Source organism: Pseudorca crassidens, chromosome 2 (genome assembly GCF_039906515.1).
Source record: "Pseudorca crassidens isolate mPseCra1 chromosome 2, mPseCra1.hap1, whole genome shotgun sequence".
In the NCBI taxonomy this organism is placed as follows: Eukaryota; Metazoa; Chordata; class Mammalia; order Artiodactyla; family Delphinidae; genus Pseudorca; species Pseudorca crassidens.
The window spans coordinates 119,035,286-119,050,291 of record NC_090297.1 but is presented as its reverse complement, the minus strand read 5'-3'; positions in this window follow the sequence as shown (position 1 = coordinate 119,050,291).

Below are 15,006 nucleotides of genomic sequence, written 5' to 3'. Positions count from 1 at the left end.
GTAAAGCGACAAATTGTTATAACATGATTATCCCCACAGGGCACATCTTGGTCCTATCTCGACTTTAAAACCTCAAAGTTGTCCCCATGTATATCAAAAAGCAACCTTACTTCTAACTGGACAAGCCTGGTGGAAACAGATATTGGAAAGGTACTACGGTGGCGGTCAGACAACTGCACTTTAACAGTTACTGATTAATGCTACAAAGAGTAAAAAGGGCCTTTACTAAACTCTGTTGCAGGGAATGCTAACTCCAGCTCACCTCAAAAGAACTGTGGTCAAAAGAAGGAAAGACTTGTAGAATTAGAATTCAAAGACCTGTTTTGCTGTCTGACCTATGTTCTATTTTAAACTGTTTGAGGATCTTTTTCCTGATCATAAATTTTAAATCATCAATTATTGTGATGATGAAATGATATTAAGAATGTGTACATGTCTGCCATGTAGAAGTTGCTCAATAAATATTAGTTTTCTTCCTAAAAGGATATAGTCCTTGCTTCATTTATACCACATAAATTTTCAAGCACACCCTCACTTAATTTATGATGTGGAAATACCTATATTTTTGTTTTATGTTATTTATAGGTTCCAATGAAGTAACTGTCTGTATCTTAATTATCTCACCTATGAAATGAAGTACTTAGGACAATTCTGAAATCTCTTCCAATTCTAACATTGTGTTATTCTAGAATCATCAATAACATCTATAAATTACAAACAATTGTGGAATAAACCTGCACGTATCCATCACCAGTTTTGGAACTTAATAACATTCTAGAATAGCTTTATATATAAAAACATGAATATAATACATAAGGGAGCAAAATGAAATTTAACTTATTTCCTCTTCCTAGAGATAAGAATTATAATATATCCTCACAGACATTATATAACAAGGCAGTAGCATTTTTAAAATTTGCAATTTAATTCACAGTTGTCAATATCCTTCAGTTAAAAATACAAAACATAATGATGGCACAGAAATTGAATAGAACCAGCCACTAACTGTCACTTTGCCATCATAGGTGTCCTTTTCTTTATCTTGAAACTGAAGGAATTGAACCAAATTGTTCCTTAGGTGTTGCTGAGCTTACAAATAGTGGTTATCTAGTTTAATTTTTTATTCTATAAGTTTCAGGTGTACTGAATTATAATTTGACATCTGTATACAATACAAAGTCATCACCATTACAAATCTAGTTACCATCCATCACCACACCGTTGATCCCTTTCACCCATCTCATCCACCCTCCAACCCTCTACCCCTCTGGCAACCACTAATCAGTTCTTTGCATCTACAAGTTTGGTTTTGTTTGGTTGTTTGTTTGTTCATTTGTTTTGTTCTTTTTTGTTTTGTTTTGTTTTTTAGATTTCACATGAGTGAAATCATATGGTATTTGTCTTTCTCTGTCTGACTTATTTCACTTAGTATAATCCCTCAAGATCCATCCATGTTGTTGCAAATGGCAGAATTTCATTCTTTTTTTCATGGCTGAGTAATATTCCTCTCTCTGTGTGTGTGTGTGTGTGTGTGTGTGTGTTTGTGTGTGTGTGTACACAGCATCTCCTTTATTCATTTCTCAATGATACTTACATTGTTTCTATATCTTGGCTATTGTAAATAATGCTGCTATGAACATGGAGATGCATATATTTTTTGAGTTAGTGTTTTTGTTTTCTTCAGATCAATATCCAGAAACGGAATAGCTGGGTCAAATGTAGTTCTATTCTTAATTTTTTGAGGAATCTCAAAAAATTATTTTCCATAGTGGCTGCCACAATTTACAGTCCCATCGACAGAGTATAAGGGCTCCTTTTTCTCCATATCTTTCCAACTCTAGTTATTTCTTGTCTTTTTGATAATTGCAATTCTAACAGATGAGAGGTGATATCTTATTGTGGCTTTGATTTGCATTTTCCAGATAATTAGTGATGTTAAACATCTTTTCATGTGCCTATTGGACATCTATATGCCTTCCTTGGAAAAATGCCTGTTCAGACCCTCTGTCTTTTTTTTTAAAATACAGTTGTGTTTTGTTTTTGTTGTTGTTGAGTTGTATTAGCTCTTTATATATTTTGGATATTAGTCTCTTATTGGTTATATGGTTTGCAGATATCTTCTCCCATTCAGTAGGAGGCCTTTCTTTTTAAAGATGATCGCTACTGAAGCTTTTTAGTTTGATGTAGTCCCATTTGCTTATTTTTTCTTTTATTTTCCTTGCCTTTGGCATCAATTCCACAAAACGGCTAAGAGTGATGTCAATGAGGTTACTGCCTATATGGTCTTTTAGGAATTTTATGGTTTCAGGTCTTACATTCAAGTCTTTAATATTTTGAGTTAATTTTTGTGTATGGTGTAAGATAGTGGTCTAGTTTCATTCTTTTGCGTGTGGCTGTCAAGTTTCCCCAAAACTATTAATTGAAGAGACCCCTGTTGTATGTTATTGACTCCTTCATTGCAGATTAATTGACTATATATGTGTGGGTTTATTTCTGGGCTCTCAGTTCTGTTCCAATGATCTATGTGTCTGTTTTTGTGCCAGTACCATGATGTTTTGATGGCTATAGCTTTGTAGTAGAGATTGAAGTCAGTGTGTGTGATACCTCCAGCTTTGTTCTTCTTTCTCAAGATTGTTTTGGCTTTTCAGGATATTTTGTTTTCCATACAAAATTTAAAATTATTTGTTCTAGGTCTGTGAAAATGCCATTGGAATTTTGATAGGTTTGTATTTAATCTGTACATTGCTTTCGGTAGTATGGACATTTTAACAATATTAATTCTTCCAATCTATGAGTACAGTATATCTTTCCATTTTTTTGTGCCTTCTTCAATTTCTTTCATCAGTGTCTTATAGTTTTCAGTGTACAGGTCTTTCATTTACTTGGTTAAATTTATTCCTAGGTGCAATTGTAAATAGAATTGATGCAATTGTAAATAGAATTGTTTCCTTAATTTCTCTTTTTGATACTTCATTATTACTGCATAGAAATGCGACAAATTTCTGTATATTGATTTTGTATCCTGTAGCTTTACTGAATTCATTTATTAGTTCTAACAGTTTTTTTTGTGGAGCCTTTGGAGTTTCCTACAGATAGTATCATATCATCTGCAAACAGTGACAGTTTTATTTCTTCCTTCCTTTTATTTCTTTTCTTCGCCTAGTTGCTGTGGCTAGGACTTCTAATACTATGGTGAATAAAAGTGGCAAGAGTGGGCATCCTTGTCTCATTCATAATCTTAGAGGAAAAGCTTTCATCTTTTCACTGATGAGTGTGATGTTAGTTGTGGGCTTAGCACATACAGTCTTTATTATGTTGCCGTTATGTTCCCTCTATACCCACTTTGTTGAGGTTTTCTTTTTTTATCATAAATGGATGTTGAATTTTGTCAAATGATTTTTATGTACCTGTTGACATGATCATATGATTTTTCTCTCTCATTTTTTTAGTGTGATTGCTTTGTGGATGTTGAACGATTCTTTCACACCTGCAATAAATCCTACTGATCATGATCCTTTCAATGTGTTGTTGGATTTGATTTGCTAATATTTTGTTAAGGATTTTTGCTTGTATTTTCATTAGTGATAGTGGCCTGTAATTTTCTTTTCTTTTTTTTTTTTTGTGATGTCTTTGTCTGGCTTATAAAGTTTCTGCTGAAAAATACACTGATAGACTTATGGAGTTTCCCTTTTATATCACAAGTTGTTTTTGTCTTACTGCATTAAGGATTCTCTCCTTATCCTTAACTTTTACCATTTTAGTTATGTCTTGGTGTGTCTCTTTGGGTTCACCTTATTTGGAACTTTCTGGGTTTCCTGAACCTGGATATCTGTTTCTTTCCCAGATTAGGGAAACTTTCAGCCATATTTCTTTTTTCTTTTTTTTGTAACTTTATTTATTTATTTATTATTTATTTTTGGCTGCATTGGGTCTTTGTTGCTGTGCGTGGCTTTCTCTAGTTGCGGCGAGTGGGGGCTACTCTTCGTTGTGGTGTGCGGGCTCCCCATTGCGGTGGCTTCTCTTGCTGCAGAGCACAGGCTCTAGGTGCGCAGGCTTCAATAGTTGTGGCACATGGGCTCAGAAGTTGTGGCTCGTGGGCTCTAGAGCACAGGCTCAGTAGTTGTGGCGCATGGGCTTAGGTGCTCCGCAGCATGTGGGATCTTCCCAGACCAGGGCTTGAACCCACGTCCCCTGCATTGGCAGGTGGATGCTTAACCACTGTGCCATCAGGGAAGCCCAGCCACTATTTCTTCACATAATTTTCCTGGTTCTTTCACTCTCACTTCATTTTCTAGGACCCTTATAGTGTGAATGTTATTCTGCTTGGTGTCTCAGAGATCACTTAAGGTATCTTCAGTTTTTAAAATTCTTTTTAAAAATTTTTCCTTTCTGCATGGGTGAGTTCCATTGCTTTGTCTTCCAGCTTGCTGATTTGTTCTTCTGTGTCATCCAGTCTGCTATTGAACCCCTCTAATGTATTTCTCAGTTCAGCTATAACTTCTGTTTGGTACTTTCTCATATTATCTATCTCTCTGTTGAAGTTTTCACTCTGTTCATTCATACTTCTCCCGAGTTCAGTGAGCACTTTTATGACCATAACTTTGAACTCCTTATCAGGTTTTTAAAGTTCTTATTGTAAAGTTCTTATTTACAATATTCTTATTGTAAAGTTCTTATGTAAGGTTTTGTCTTGTTCTTTTGAATGTAGCATATTCCTTTGTCTCTTCATTTTGCCTAATTCTCTGTTTGTTTCTTTGTATTAGGTACATCAGCTACTGCTTCCAGTCTTAAAGGAGTGGCCTTATGTAGGAGATGTCCTGGGGCTCAGAAGCACAATTCCTGACCGCTAGAGCCAAACACTTGAGGGATGTTCCCTAAATGAGATGCATGGACCCTCCTATTGTGGTGGGTTCCTGCCTTCTGCAGAGCATTGGTGGGTGGGGCTGGCACCCAGAATGGATACTGTGGGGCATTGGTGGGTGGGTTCATCCCTGGGGTGGCTGTGGGTCCACCAGCAGTTGCTGAGGCATGCTGGTGGGCAGGGTTATCCACTTTGCTGACTGTGAGGCCCTGCCTTTGCACAGGGATGGGTGGGGCTCTCAATGGGGTATGACCCCTGGTGCTAACAGACTAGAGGGAGAATTCAAAAATGGCATCTGCCAGCACCAGTATTAGCAAGGTAGTCTGAGATTGCAAAAATGGCTTCTACCAGAGACCGAATTTTGAAGAAGCAATCCAATTGTTTCCTGCCTTTCCAGCAGACATTTCAATAATAGTAAGTGGGTCCCCTTCACCTTGATCCATGTGTTTTTCAATCTGGTATTTTTGCAGTGGTTTTCAGTTCAAGTGAGTCTGTGCAAGAGCCCTTTAAGAGCAAGTTTTGTTTTGTTTTGTTTTGTTTTGTTTTTTCCCTGCAGTTTTATGGTTTTCCTGGGCATATTCCCCATTGCTTTACAAAACCAGGTGTTTTGGCAGCTCATCTCTCCTGTGCAGCAACCAAGAGTCAGATTGCCTGATGTGGAGCTCAAATACCTCACCCCCCAAGGAAAATAACGGTACCTTTATGATACCTCCCATCTTTAGATTGCTGTGGCCGGGGCATGGGTTTTCCTTGGTGAGACCATATCTCTGCCTCTCCTATTCACTTAGATGCTGCCCTTTTACCCTTTGTTGTGGAGACTCTGTTCATCCAGTTTTCAGGTCACTTTCAGATTGAATTATTCCATATGTAGTTGTATATTTGTTTTGTCCATGGGACGATGTGAGTTTAGGATTGTCCTGTGACACCATCTTGAACATTTTCCCCTAGTCTAATTTTTTAACAGATTAATTTTTGCATTAATAGGAAATAAGGTTAAAACAATAATTTGGTATTTTTAAAAAATGATGGATCAAGTACAGAGGTGAAGTCATCTTCTACAAATTCCAGAATATATGTACATACATATGTGTGTGTGTGTGTGAGTGTGTGTGTATAAACACGTGTTTATATTTCATCTCCACATCATTTCTTTAATCTCTCATTTCCCTAGCAGCTTATGTTGGTTGGCTGATTGACTAATGAATATGGAACTATCTGACCAATGAATGGGGCCACAAAATGTACCAAGTCTACCATGGTCATCCTTGGACAAAGAACTGATGGTCCTAGAAATTCAGTACAGATCCCAGGGATCAGGAATCTTAGGAGCTCCACAGTTTATCCACAGTCTGCAAGGACTAGATAAGAGGCTCAAATACTATCAAAGGTACAGAAGGTCCATGCCTGATATTCATTATGCATACTTTCCAGTAACTGTTGTGCAGTCATGGGATTCATTCTCACGTAATCTTTCTCAGCACAGTACTCCAGACAGCCGCTAAAAATTAATTGGTGGAGATGGTGAAATGAAACTCACTTGGCTTTCTTGCTCTAGCTCAGTGCTTCTCCAAGGAAAGTCTGTGGAGCTACTGTAGCAGAATCAGTTGAAATGTTTGTTTCAGATGTCTGGACCTCACTTCAGACTTGATGAATCAGGATCTCTAGGATGCAGCCCAGGAATCTGAAAATCTAATTATCTTATTGGGAGAGTCTTAAATATAGTTGGAGTCCCTATTTTTTAAGGAACTCTTTTATGTTCTTGTAGTTGGTTCTTCCTCCTCCATTACATTATTTATTTCTTCATTCATTAAATATGTTAATTCCCTTCCATATACCAGACATTTTTCTAGGTGCTAGGGCTACAATGATGAATAAAACTTAGTCTCTGCCCTAGTATGGCTAATTCCCAAAATCCAGTTTATCCTTGTATTTTCTTCTCTCTTTCACATGCTTTACCCTTGGGAAACTCATTGACTTCAACTGTCCTGGATATCACCTCATGTAGATGACCAGTAAAACTGTTTCTCTAGTCCAATGTCTTATTCCCCAAGAATTCTCTTGTCTTCATATCTCTCTAGACATTTCTATTTGGATCTCACATTGTCATCGTTGAATTAGAGTACCTACAATTAAAGTCATTTTTATTAATTTCTACCTCAAATTAAAAGCAGCTTCCCTTTGATTTCCCTAGTCTTGAAGTCTACCAAACTTGAAATCTAATTCTGCTCTCTCCAAATTATTTTTGTATTCTCTTGTGTAAGTTCCCATTCAATCCTATTTTCTTAGTCTGGTCCAAACCAGGTTTATCTCACACTCATATTTTTTTAACTTGGTTTTAATTTGTTCTTCTGATGTTATTCTCTCCTCCAGTATGTACTATGTACTTTAGTTTGCCAGACTGCACTTTTTAAAATAAGGCAAAGCCATGGAAGCAAAGTAATCATGGGATTCTCTCCCCGCAAGCCCTTGTTTCCTCCTCGCTCCTTCTTTTTCTTCCTCTTTCTTCCCTCCCTGCTGGCTTCCCTCCATTCTTATTTCCATTCTTTTCTTTCTTCCTTCCATTAGTTTTCTCTCTGTCTTCCCACATTCTATTTTATTTCCACTTTTCTCCCCTTTGTCTGTCTTCTATTTATTTTTTTAATGAATTATTTATCAGATATCATATGAAAATGTCTTATCATTCTCATCACTTGAGGATGGGGGGATATGAAGGTGAGAAAAATGTTAAATGTTCTTCAAGGGTTTATATAATATAGTGAGAAAAGCAAGTATGCAAACCACTAACTTGGTTCTTCAATTCTTCTTTTCATGCCAAGATGAGTTATTGCTTTGGTGTATTTTGCTGGTGCTCTCCACTTTATTCTTTAGAGAAACCAGGGTAGATATAGGCTAACTTTCCCTCTTTCCCTCTAGATTTGTGAAAAAAAGAAAGTCAAAGATTCTGGTATCCTCCCCATCCCATGATGGTGGGGAGGAGAAGCTCCTTCTTCACCCCAAACTTCAAAAACTGCCGCCTCTTTACATGCCAAAGTATGCAGCTTCTTTGCAGCTTATGCTTCTACAAATGGAAAGTGTCCTGCAGCTGAGATGTGAGTGTAATACTAGAAGTTCTTAGTGCCACTAATCTTTGCCCTGTGGCACAGCTATAATTATCTGACAAGGAAACCTAGTAGAGTTCACCAGGAAAATGCCATGTAATGACAGAGTATTTATAGGTGGCTGAGGATTATTGTGTAATTACACTGAACAGATCTAAAAGTAATTACCAGCATCCTACCCCTGGGGTTTAGAAGGAAAGACTAATCATGTGCACAGAACCCCTTCCCTCAAAGCGAATCCCTCTTGTAAGGGTTTCCCAGCAGGAAGAGAGCAAAAGAGCCTTAATGATTCTATGTGGTCAAGCACTTTGCCTAAGAGCACTGCTGCTAACCCCATTGCTCTGGCCTGACTCCAACTCAGGAAACTACATTTTGCTGTCCTGTCTCTCCCATTCCACTTTCACCCCGAGAAGTTTCTGTCCAATTGTAACTGTGTTTACTGCTCATATTCATAAACCTAGCATGGCATGGACTCATTCCATTTCATGCTGCCTGGCAACTGATAGGCACTCATGGTATGAATTTCCCGCTCTGGTAGGGAGATGCGATGTGCTAATACAGCAACATAAAGCAGAATGTGGTGAGTTCCTTAAGAAAGTTAAGGAAACATAGATGTAAGAGAGGTTAGTTTCAATAGAAGTTTTCAATAAAAAGGATCATAGATGGCTCCATGGAGAAAGGCAATTTATACTGGGCATTGAAAGATGGGCAAAAACTGTTGGTAAAGCAGGGATAATGGAAGGGAAGGAAATGACAAAGAGAAAAAATACCATAAACAAATTTATGGAAGCATGAGAGAGAAGGAAACACTTGGAAAAGGACAAGAAGTCATTTGGAATGTCTCGTACATGAAAGTGACTTGTCTGTCAGAAGGGTTGAAAAGTGGAGTGAGGTCAGATTGTGGAGAGCTTTGGATACCAAATTAATGTGTGTGAATTTTATTCCTAATGGAATAGAGAGCTACTGAGTGGAGGAATATGATTAGGGATTGACTTTAAGAAAATTGATATGGCCACACTGTGAAAGGTAGATTAGGATTGGAGACGGGGATTTTCAAATCTTGGAAAAGATTTGAGGTTGAATGCTCTGTAAGAAACCCTTTGTAATATCAAATTGAAAAGGAGTTGGGACCACTAGGTGAGCAGCTCAGGAAATGGAAAGGAAAGGACATTTTAAAAAAAGCATTATATAGGTTCAGTGAGCAGATTAGATTTAGAATTTGAAGTGAGGGATGAGAAAGGAATGATGTGAAGGGGACATAGTCATATGTCATGAGAATGGCACTGTTATTACTGGAGACAGCAGACACATAGGAGAAGCCACAGCAGGAAGGTGAGTTCAGCTCTGATGGGTGGTGCTTCAGAAAAGATTTGCAATCCTTTTTAGGAACAGAAAGGATAAATTTCCCTAAACTAGTGGCTCTTCCAGGAAGCAGAAAAAGTACTGTCTTTCTCTAGTCCTCCATTTCCTCTTCCAAAGAATGAGGGCTTCAACCAGGAAGATGGCAAATGTCTCAGCTAATACATGCAACCTGCCTTCTAGGAAGAGCTCAGAAGAGCAAGGAGAGATGAGCCCCTGTCTGTCTATAACAGGCTTATAATGTATAAAACCAAGCAAATCAAAATTTGGCTATCTGTATATTTTCTGTAAGAACACATTTACAAAGTAACAGTGGAGATTATTGGTACCAAATTACCACATTACAATGTTCTGCCTGTAATTACTGTCATTCTGTTGGCTGACTTACATAATCATAAGTCTGGGAAACATGAAACTATGTGCCATGAATTGTATCTCCTCAACCCTGCTCAGGTCCCCCATCTCAGCATTATATGGGGGGTTCATAAGTGTAGCAAGAAAACAAGTTTGTATTTGTAGTTTCACTCTGAAGAAAAAAAGTTCTGGCAAATGCTAAAAATACATTTTAAGTGCTTATGAAATGATCTCTGCTTATGGAGTATGTGCACCTGTGTAAATAGTTAAGGTCTTTTGGGTTGAGTCCTTTTTTGTGTGTATGTTTGGTTTTTCTGCCTTCAAAAGCAATGTAGATGTTCATGTTCCTAGCTTTCTTGCCTTTTATTAAATAGTGTCAGGCAAATCAAAGAAGAAACAATTTACTATGTATACCCTCTGAGCTCTGTTCTGCAAAGAAGACTTGGGCGGAGGGGTAGAAAAAAAGAAAGAAATCTCCTTTAGGATGCTTATATTTACATGAAGAGCTTTTCTCAAAATAATGGAGAAACAGATAAATTACAGAGAAGTCTTAATTTGAATGCATGCTGGCCTATATCTTTATTTCACAAAGGTAGGAGACAAAATATTAGGTTGGCAGTGAAATAATCTGAACACATAGCACTGAAGCTGTTGGGAGTCATTTCCTGGACAGATACACTTTCTCTTTTTCTCTTTAGGATGTTCAGGGATCTTCAACCAGTGAAGAGGTGACAGGCTTCTGATTCCTATGTTCTGTAGGATGACATGGACTAAGATAGCACTGTCCAACAGAAATTTAATGAGAGCTACAAAGTTAATTTAAAATTTCAAGAAGCCACATTAAGAAAAAGAAACAGGTGAAATTAATTTTGGTATAATATTGCGGTTAACTTAATATGATGAAAATATCATAATTTCAATAAGTATATTAGTTTTCAGGGGCTGCTATAACAAATTATCACAAACTTGGAGGATTCAAACAATTAAAATTTATTCTCTCACAGTTCTGGAGGTCAGAGTCTGAAATCAGTTTCATTGGACCAAAATCAAGGTTTCAACAAGGCCATACTTTCTCCAAAGGCTCTAAGGACAAATCTTTCTTTTGCTTTGTCCAGTTTCTGTTGGCTGCTGGCATTCTTTGGCTGGTGGCTGCATCACTCCGGTCTTTGCCTCCATGGTCAGGTTGTCTCCTCTTTTGTGTATGTCCAAATATTCCTATACCTTTCACGTATAAGCATGTGATTAAATTTAAGGCCCACCTGGATAATCCCAGATAATCTTCTCATCTCAAAATCTTTAAGCATGTCTGTAAAGACCCTTTTCGCAAATAAGGTACAAGTTGCAGGGTTTAGTAGCTGATATCATTGGGTCACCATTATTCAGATTATTACATAGTGTAATTAATATAAAAATGATTAATCAGATATTTTACATTTTTGCACTTTTTTGAACTCTAATGTACATTCCCCACTTGTAGCACATCTTAAATTGGATGCTAAATTTTCAATGGCTTAAATGAAATGTAGTCCTACCTTACCAAGGAAGCTGTGTTTGACAGAAAAATATTCTACATTGTTTCAGGTTTTTAAGATTTTTTTTTTTGATGTGGGCCATTTTTAAAGTCTTTATTGGATTTGTTACAATATTGCTTTTGTTTTATGTTTTGGTTTCTTGGCCATGAGGCATGTGGGATCTTAGCTCCCCGACCAGGGATCAAACCTGCACCCCCTGCATTGGAAGGCAGTCTTAGCCATTGGACCGCCAGGGAAGTTCCCTGTTTCAGGTTTTTAAATTTAAATTAAAATTGAAGAGATGAAAGATTTAGTTCTTCAGCGGCACTAGCCATATTTCAGGTGCTAAATAACCATATATGGCTACTGGCTGCCGTTTTAGAGAGTGTAGGTCTAGGAGGTCCCTGGTTTTTCTCCTCTTTCCTCAAGCCAATAAAATACATATAGTCATGTTTTGTGTACAATTATCCAAATATACATTTTCCCATATATAATTTATTTTTGAGACTAACAGTCACCTTAATGGTAGCTTCCTCCACCCCCGCACTTATATTTTGCAAGTGAGTAAACAACCTAGACAGAATACATGGGTTGACAAAGAACTCACTGGTCCTTAGTGATGGATGTGTGCTTGAATTCAGCAGTATTTCCATGGCATCCTACTGTATTTTTCCAACAGCATGTTTTAATACTGAAACCATGAGAATTTTCCTCCCATTCAGAAGTTCACGCTTAGTTTAGCAGCAACCTTGCCAGAGGTTGAATCCTGCCCAAAAACATTGTTAAATAAGATAAGGGCATGAAAACAGTGGCATCTAGTTCTCTCAGTTAAGAATTATAATTTTTGATGAAATTGAAAGAAAATGCTTTGCAAAGAAATTATGGTTCTGCATTTTGTGCATATGACATGTCTACTTTGCTATAAAATTACAGTTAAGTGATGCTATATTAGCATTTGCACTATATATTATATTTCATAAATTTTGTAATTTTGGTTAAAATAAATAACATATATTTTGTATTATTTTCTATTTTTCACAGTGTGTTTTATGCATTATTTCATTTGATCTCTTAAGTAGCCCTCCAATTTGATAAGAAAAAATTACTTATGAGCATATCAAGACACAGTTTTAAAGACAATGCATATGAGTCTATGTTTGTTGAATAAAATGAATAAAGGAAAATAGAATAGGGAAATATCAAAAAATAAAACAATTAAATTTACCAGAGACTGAAGACAGAAATGGAAAATGTCTTAGTCCATGGTATAACAGTTGGTGGGTATTAGAAGTCACATATATTGTATGTAGTACAGCCTTGTCAATGTCAAAATTCTGATGACTCGGTTCTTTTTCAGTGGCTGCTTTTGACATTTCAGCTCTGCAGAGTTCTGAGGACCCTCTTCTGTGTCAAATAGATATTCCATCTCCTCAGCTGAGCCTCCCCCCATTACCTCACTCCTCCCCTCCCCATCCTCTCTTCATGTGGTGCTGTTGCTGGTGATATTGACAGACTAAAGGATTGCTCTTTCCCCATAGCCCCACAAGGTAAATTAAAAAAAGAAAAGTCAAAGCTATTTCTGGACCCTCTCACACTTAGGGACTCCCAGCTCAATACATCTTCGTTGCTTGGAAATGATGCTTATTAATAAGTGAGGAAACCACAGTTATTTCATGAGGCTTCAGGGTCACCTATTTAGGGGATAATTTGCTTCCCAAACATACTTTTGCTTCAGATTCTTTTAAGTTGTTGAGCACAAGATATTTGACATTAAAGCAATTACTGTTATCAGATCGGTAAATGCAGTAAATAATCAGAGGAGCTGGGGACAATTTCCAAAATCTTTCCAAATTCTAACATGTGAACTTTCTTAGCAATTAGCCCTCCAGTGGTTACAATCATTCATAGAATCAAAATATGTCTACATAAAATCAGATTAAACTAGCATTCTTTTCCAGAAAGAAAAAAAATGGCAAGAAATAGAAAATACTATATGTTAAAAATATGTAATCTTAGTTTATGAAATATGCAATTGAGGAGGGAGCTTTCAGATAATGTGACACTTTGAGCTTTGATTTGATGTCTAATCTCTTGAATCTGATATTGAACCTCTTGAAATGACTACAACAATATAATGTTAGAAAAAAAAGCCTGCTTTAGAGTTGGAAGGCAGGAAACTACCTTCTACAGGTAAACGCTTCAAAAAATTTCTGATACATATGACATTAAAAATTGATGGATATCAAGAAGATGAGAAGACAGGTCACAAAATATTCGCAAAAGACACAACTGATAAAGGGCTGTTATCTAAAATATACAAACAATTCTGAAAAGTAAATAATAAAAAAATAAACACACTGATTAAAAATGGGCCAAAGATTTTAACAGGCATCTCACAAAAGAAGATATACAGATGGCAAATAAGCATATGAAAAGATACTCCACATGACATGTCATCAGGGAAATGCATATTAAAACAACAATCAGATACCCCTACAAACCTATTAGAATGGCCAAAATCAAGAACTCTGACAACACCAAATGCTGATGAGAATATGGAGCAATAGGAACATTTATTCAATGCTGGTAGGAATTCAAAATAGTATGTCAATTTGAAGGGAAGTATGGCAGTTTCTTACAAAATTAAACATACTGTTACCATACAGTTGTGCTCCTTGGTATTTACCCAAAGTTGTTGAAAACTTGTGCCCACACAAAAAAAGTGCACACAGATATTTATAGCAACTTTATTCATAATTTCCAAAACCTGGAAGTGACCCAGATATCTTTCAGTAGGTGAATGAATAAATGAACTATGGTATAGCTAGACAATGGAATATTATTCAGCACTAAAAAGAAATGAGCTCTTCAGCCATGAAAAGACATGGAAGAATCTTATATGCATGTTACAAAGTGAAAGCAGCCCATCTGAAAAGGCTTCATGCTGTATGACTCCGACTATATGACATTCTGGAAAAAGCAAAACTATGGAGATAGTAAAAACGCTAGTGGTTGCCAGGGATTTAGGATAGAGGAGGAAAGGAGGAATAGGTTGAGCACAGAGGATTTTTAGGGCAATGAAAATACTCTGTATGATACAATAATGATGGATACATGTCATTATATGTTTGTCCAAACTCATAGAATGTATTGTACAAACCAAGAGTAAACCTTAAGGTAAACTATAGCTTGTGGATGACAATGTGTCAATGTAGGTTCATCCTTGATTAAAAACGTACCACTCTGGTGGGGGAAGTTGATAATGGGGAAGGCTATGCGTGTGTGGGAGTAGGGAGTATTTGGGAAATCTCTGTACCTTCATCTCAATATGGCTGTGAACATAAAATTGCTCTAAATTTTTTTCTTAATTAAAGAAAATAGATGGATATGTTTGGTAAGACGGCAGGTTAGTGGCACCTTTGTTTTGCCTTCCTGACATTAACTGAAAACAAAAAGAATAATGAAAGCAGCAAACACCATCTTCAACCAAGAGAGAAAATAATTGCAACCTCAAGGCTGTGAAGAATGGCACTAAGGACCTGTAAAATAGACTTAGAGGAGGAAAATAGACTTAGAGGAGGAGACAGAGAACACATTGAGCCCTTAAAGAACTTGAACCCTGTGTGAAATCTTCCATAAGAATTTTAGACATACTAAAGAGCAAAATTCTATGACCCTTAGCTTGTAATATAAGTTTAATTTTGTGGAGGACTTCTGGAGCAACCCTGTCTGACACTACAGACAGGAAGAAGAGATGGACCTGACTGAAAAAAACAGACAAGACATTTTTCCAAGAAAGCAGGCTATTGGGTATGTGGTAGGC